The sequence below is a fragment of the Haemaphysalis longicornis genome, unplaced genomic scaffold (assembly GCF_048455015.1).
Source record: "Haemaphysalis longicornis isolate Haplotype H1 unplaced genomic scaffold, Haemaphysalis longicornis Haplotype H1 scaffold_11, whole genome shotgun sequence".
Taxonomy (NCBI): Eukaryota; Metazoa; Arthropoda; class Arachnida; order Ixodida; family Ixodidae; genus Haemaphysalis; species Haemaphysalis longicornis.
The window spans coordinates 85,915,823-85,922,567 of record NW_027526214.1 but is presented as its reverse complement, the minus strand read 5'-3'; the positions used below and the strand labels follow the sequence as shown (position 1 = coordinate 85,922,567).

The 6,745-nt window shown below is 47.0% G+C and overlaps 1 non-coding gene across 1 annotated transcript; it reads left to right on the top strand.

Moving 5' to 3' along the window:
• The first annotated feature begins 311 nt into the window (after positions 1-311).
• Trnak-uuu (transfer RNA lysine (anticodon UUU)) lies at positions 312-383 on the top strand. Its single transcript has one exon. It is a non-coding gene; the product is annotated as a tRNA-Lys (tRNA).
• Positions 384-6,745: the final 6,362 nt, after the last annotated feature.

The window sequence follows — 6,745 nt, the reverse complement described above, 5'->3', positions numbered from 1 at the left end:
CCTCCTTTGGCGTTGTAGACTGACGACCTATCCTTCTGTATTTTCTAAACAAGCCCCTCATTTCTTAACTGTATTATTCTGCGAAAGCTTAGCGAGGGTCTCGGTGCTGGCAGCCTTGATGCCAAGGTAGCATAAGAGGGCTTCGCGCCAGTTACCCGCTCATAAAGGGCTGTAGACATTCGAGTCACACCCCAGGGGGTTGAAAAAAAGGTCCCCTTCTCCCCGTGTTGTTAGAGTAGCGGTGGCTACCACACTCACGCGTTCGGTAGTTCTCGTAAAAAGTAGTACAGAAAGTAAAGGAGAACACAGTCGCCCAGATAGCCGAATTGGTAAGGCATTCGAAATTTAATCGAAAGGCATGGGTTCGGTCCCCACTCTGGGCGCGTGTTTTTCTTTCTTTGTTCCTGATAATAAAAAAACGTAGAGCCTAAAAACACCCCTATACCTCCTTGGGGGTTGTAGACTGCCAACCTATTCTTTTGTATTTCCTCAACGAGCCCCTCATTTCCTAACTATGTAGATATATATATTTATATATATATATATAAATATATATATATATATATATATATATAGAGAGAGAGAGAGAGAGAGAGAGATGATGAGTCTCGAAGGGCAGGTATAAAAATAGTGAAAGAAGTCGACTGCCACGTTTCCCGTTTTTGTTGCCAACAGTTTCTGAGTTAGCAACTCTTTTAGGGCTGTATTTTACATTTCGCCTTTATACAAATCTTCTGTGAGGGAGGGATACTTCCCTCATTCCTGCAGCAGAGGTGACGGGTGAGGTGTGTTTCAAACAGTTTGAGCAAGTGAGGCATTCCGATTGGCTAGAAAGGTTGAAGGTGAGGGAAGGGGAAAGAACATAGACGAAAAGGCAGCAAGCAAACACGATAACAAGAAGCACACAAGCAAACACAAAATCAAAAACAAGAGTGAGTCCTGCGCGCTCCGCAAATGGTGTACCTCTCCCTGAAACGTCAGTAAACTTTTATTTTTATTTTCAATGTCCTTCTCGTGTGTCTCTGTCTCTACTAACCGTATTTTTTCGCGCTCTGTGTGAGTATTTCATACCAGACTATATATATATACATATATGGGTATATATATATATATATATATATATATAAATATATATATATATATATATATATATATATATATATATATATATATATATATATACATATATGTATATATATAGTCTGGAATGAAAAAGTCGCACAGGGGGCGAACAAATAAGGTTAGTAGAGACAGAGACACACGAGAAGGACATTGAAAATAAAAATAACAGTTTACTGACGTTTCAGGGAGAAGACTCCGTTTCTTCAGAGTACTCTGAAGAAAGGGAGTCCTCTCGCTGAAACGTCAGTGAACTTTTATTTTCATTGGTAATGTCCTTCTCGTGTGTCTCTGTCTCTACTAACCTGATAAATAAATATATATATATATATATATATATACATATATGTATATATATGAATATATATATATATATATATATATATAGAGAGAGAGAGAGATACGGGACGAGGGACTCGGTAAAGATACATATCAAGGTTGCAGTCGTCATTGCCAGTGCTATTCGGCTTTTTTTTTTTTTTTTCGAAATATATAATAGGGCCGAATGACGTGTGCTTGTCACGTTTCTTTGATTCATTGATAAATAAGCGAAAATATAAGTCGAGAAAAAATCCGCCGTTTTCCGGGAGCGGGACTCGAACCCACATCTCCGCATAACCGGTGCGGTGCGTTAACCAATTACGCTATCCCCACAGCGGCTTCTCTCTCGACTTTAAAGCGGGGGTTTATATTTACAAGAGCTCTGAGGCCGGTCAACTAGCGCCGCCCCTCGACTACCGCGGGAGACGTAGAACGTCTTCTTTCCCAGCGGCCGCCACGTAGAACGTGGTCGGAGGTCGGGGTTAGCAATTGGCATATCCGAACTGCTGGAGCCAGTGCCTCGTAATGCATGTAGCAGAACAGAGAGATACGGGACGAGGGACTCGGTAAAGATACATATCAAGGTTGCAGTCGTCATTGCCAGTGCTATTCGGCTTTTTTTTTTTTTTTTTTTTTTTTCGAAATATATAATAGGGCCGAATGACGTGTGCTTGTCACGTTTCTTTGATTCATTGATAAATAAGCGAAAATATAAGTCGAGAAAAAATCCGCCGTTTTCCGGGAGCGGGACTCGAACCCACATCTCCGCATTACCGGTGCGGTTTGTTAACCAATTACGCTATCCCCACAGCGGCTTCTCTCTCGACTTTAAAGCGGGGGTTTATATTTACAAGAGCTCTGAGGCCGGTCAACTAGCGCCGCCCCTCGACTACCGCGGGAGACGTAGAACGTCTTCTTTCCCAGCGGCCGCCACGTAGAACGTGGTCGGAGGTCGGGGTTAGCAATTGGCATATCCGAACTGCTGGAGCCAGTGCCTCGTAATGCATGTAGCAGAACAGAGAGATACGGGACGAGGGACTCGGTAAAGATACATATCAAGGTTGCAGTCGTCATTGCCAGTGCTATTCGGCTTTTTTTTTTTTTTTTCGAAATATATAATAGGGCCGAATGACGTGTGCTTGTCACGTTTCTTTGATTCATTGATAAATAAGCGAAAATATAAGTCGAGAAAAAATCCGCCGTTTTCCGGGAGCGGGACTCGAACCCACATCTCCGCATAACCGGTGCGGTGCGTTAACCAATTACGCTATCCCCACAGCGGCTTCTCTCTCGACTTTAAAGCGGGGGTTTATATTTACAAGAGCTCTGAGGCCGGTCAACTAGCGCCGCCCCTCGACTACCGCGGGAGACGTAGAACGTCTTCTTTCCCAGCGGCCGCCACGTAGAACGTGGTCGGAGGTCGGGGTTAGCAATTGGCATATCCGAACTGCTGGAGCCAGTGCCTCGTAATGCATGTAGCAGAACAGAGAGATACGGGACGAGGGACTCGGTAAAGATACATATCAAGGTTGCAGTCGTCATTGCCAGTGCTATTCGGCTTTTTTTTTTTTTTTTTTTTTTCGAAATATATAATAGGGCCGAATGACGTGTGCTTGTCACGTTTCTTTGATTCATTGATAAATAAGCGAAAATATAAGTCGAGAAAAAATCCGCCGTTTTCCGGGAGCGGGACTCGAACCCACATCTCCGCATAACCGGTGCGGTGCGTTAACCAATTACGCTATCCCCACAGCGGCTTCTCTCTCGACTTTAAAGCGGGGGTTTATATTTACAAGAGCTCTGAGGCCGGTCAACTAGCGCCGCCCCTCGACTACCGCGGGAGACGTAGAACGTCTTCTTTCCCAGCGGCCGCCACGTAGAACGTGGTCGGAGGTCGGGGTTAGCAATTGGCATATCCGAACTGCTGGAGCCAGTGCCTCGTAATGCATGTAGCAGAACAGAGAGATACGGGACGAGGGACTCGGTAAAGATACATATCAAGGTTGCAGTCGTCATTGCCAGTGCTATTCGGCTTTTTTTTTTTTTTTTTTTTTTTCGAAATATATAATAGGGCCGAATGACGTGTGCTTGTCACGTTTCTTTGATTCATTGATAAATAAGCGAAAATATAAGTCGAGAAAAAATCCGCCGTTTTCCGGGAGCGGGACTCGAACCCACATCTCCGCATAACCGGTGCGGTGCGTTAACCAATTACGCTATCCCCACAGCGGCTTCTCTCTCGACTTTAAAGCGGGGGTTTATATTTACAAGAGCTCTGAGGTCGGTCAACTAGCGCCGCCCCTCGACTACCGCGGGAGACGTAGAACGTCTTCTTTCCCAGCGGCCGCCACGTAGAACGTGGTCGGAGGTCGGGGTTAGCAATTGGCATATCCGAACTGCTGGAGCCAGTGCCTCGTAATGCATGTAGCAGAACAGAGAGATACGGGACGAGGGACTCGGTAAAGATACATATCAAGGTTGCAGTCGTCATTGCCAGTGCTATTCGGCTTTTTTTTTTTTTTTTTTCGAAATATATAATAGGGCCGAATGACGTGTGCTTGTCACGTTTCTTTGATTCATTGATAAATAAGCGAAAATATAAGTCGAGAAAAAATCCGCCGTTTTCCGGGAGCGGGACTCGAACCCACATCTCCGCATAACCGGTGCGGTGCGTTAACCAATTACGCTATCCCCACAGCGGCTTCTCTCTCGACTTTAAAGCGGGGGTTTATATTTACAAGAGCTCTGAGGCCGGTCAACTAGCGCCGCCCCTCGACTACCGCGGGAGACGTAGAACGTCTTCTTTCCCAGCGGCCGCCACGTAGAACGTGGTCGGAGGTCGGGGTTAGCAATTGGCATATCCGAACTGCTGGAGCCAGTGCCTCGTAATGCATGTAGCAGAACAGAGAGATACGGGACGAGGGACTCGGTAAAGATGCATATCAAGGTTGCAGTCGTCATTGCCAGTGCTATTCGGCTTTTTTTTTTTTTTTTTCGAAATATATAATAGGGCCGAATGACGTGTGCTTGTCACGTTTCTTTGATTCATTGATAAATAAGCGAAAATATAAGTCGAGAAAAAATCCGCCGTTTTCCGGGAGCGGGACTCGAACCCACATCTCCGCATAACCGGTGCGGTGCGTTAACCAATTACGCTATCCCCACAGCGGCTTCTCTCTCGACTTTAAAGCGGGGGTTTATATTTACAAGAGCTCTGAGGCCGGTCAACTAGCGCCGCCCCTCGACTACCGCGGGAGACGTAGAACGTCTTCTTTCCCAGCGGCCGCCACGTAGAACGTGGTCGGAGGTCGGGGTTAGCAATTGGCATATCCGAACTGCTGGAGCCAGTGCCTCGTAATGCATGTAGCAGAACAGAGAGATACGGGACGAGGGACTCGGTAAAGATACATATCAAGGTTGCAGTCGTCATTGCCAGTGCTATTCGGCTTTTTTTTTTTTTTCGAAATATATAATAGGGCCGAATGACGTGTGCTTGTCACGTTTCTTTGATTCATTGATAAATAAGCGAAAATATAAGTCGAGAAAAAATCCGCCGTTTTCCGGGAGCGGGACTCGAACCCACATCTCCGCATAACCGGTGCGGTGCGTTAACCAATTACGCTATCCCCACAGCGGCTTCTCTCTCGACTTTAAAGCGGGGGTTTATATTTACAAGAGCTCTGAGGCCGGTCAACTAGCGCCGCCCCTCGACTACCGCGGGAGACGTAGAACGTCTTCTTTCCCAGCGGCCGCCACGTAGAACGTGGTCGGAGGTCGGGGTTAGCAATTGGCATATCCGAACTGCTGGAGCCAGTGCCTCGTAATGCATGTAGCAGAACAGAGAGATACGGGACGAGGGACTCGGTAAAGATACATATCAAGGTTGCAGTCGTCATTGCCAGTGCTATTCGGCTTTTTTTTTTTTTTTTTTCGAAATATATAATAGGGCCGAATGACGTGTGCTTGTCACGTTTCTTTGATTCATTGATAAATAAGCGAAAATATAAGTCGAGAAAAAATCCGCCGTTTTCCGGGAGCGGGACTCGAACCCACATCTCCGCATAACCGGTGCGGTGCGTTAACCAATTACGCTATCCCCACAGCGGCTTCTCTCTCGACTTTAAAGCGGGGGTTTATATTTACAAGAGCTCTGAGGCCGGTCAACTAGCGCCGCCCCTCGACTACCGCGGGAGACGTAGAACGTCTTCTTTCCCAGCGGCCGCCACGTAGAACGTGGTCGGAGGTCGGGGTTAGCAATTGGCATATCCGAACTGCTGGAGCCAGTGCCTCGTAATGCATGTAGCAGAACAGAGAGATACGGGACGAGGGACTCGGTAAAGATACATATCAAGGTTGCAGTCGTCATTGCCAGTGCTATTCGGCTTTTTTTTTTTTCGAAATATATAATAGGGCCGAATGACGTGTGCTTGTCACGTTTCTTTGATTCATTGATAAATAAGCGAAAATATAAGTCGAGAAAAAATCCGCCGTTTTCCGGGAGCGGGACTCGAACCCACATCTCCGCATAACCGGTGCGGTGCGTTAACCAATTACGCTATCCCCACAGCGGCTTCTCTCTCGACTTTAAAGCGGGGGTTTATATTTACAAGAGCTCTGAGGCCGGTCAACTAGCGCCGCCCCTCGACTACCGCGGGAGACGTAGAACGTCTTCTTTCCCAGCGGCCGCCACGTAGAACGTGGTCGGAGGTCGGGGTTAGCAATTGGCATATCCGAACTGCTGGAGCCAGTGCCTCGTAATGCATGTAGCAGAACAGAGAGATACGGGACGAGGGACTCGGTAAAGATACATATCAAGGTTGCAGTCGTCATTGCCAGTGCTATTCGGCTTTTTTTTTTTTTTTTTTTCGAAATATATAATAGGGCCGAATGACGTGTGCTTGTCACGTTTCTTTGATTCATTGATAAATAAGCGAAAATATAAGTCGAGAAAAAATCCGCCGTTTTCCGGGAGCGGGACTCGAACCCACATCTCCGCATAACCGGTGCGGTGCGTTAACCAATTACGCTATCCCCACAGCGGCTTCTCTCTCGACTTTAAAGCGGGGGTTTATATTTACAAGAGCTCTGAGGCCGGTCAACTAGCGCCGCCCCTCGACTACCGCGGGAGACGTAGAACGTCTTCTTTCCCAGCGGCCGCCACGTAGAACGTGGTCGGAGGTCGGGGTTAGCAATTGGCATATCCGAACTGCTGGAGCCAGTGCCTCGTAATGCATGTAGCAGAACAGAGAGATACGGGACGAGGGACTCGGTAAAGATACATATCAAGGTTGCAGTCGTCATTGCC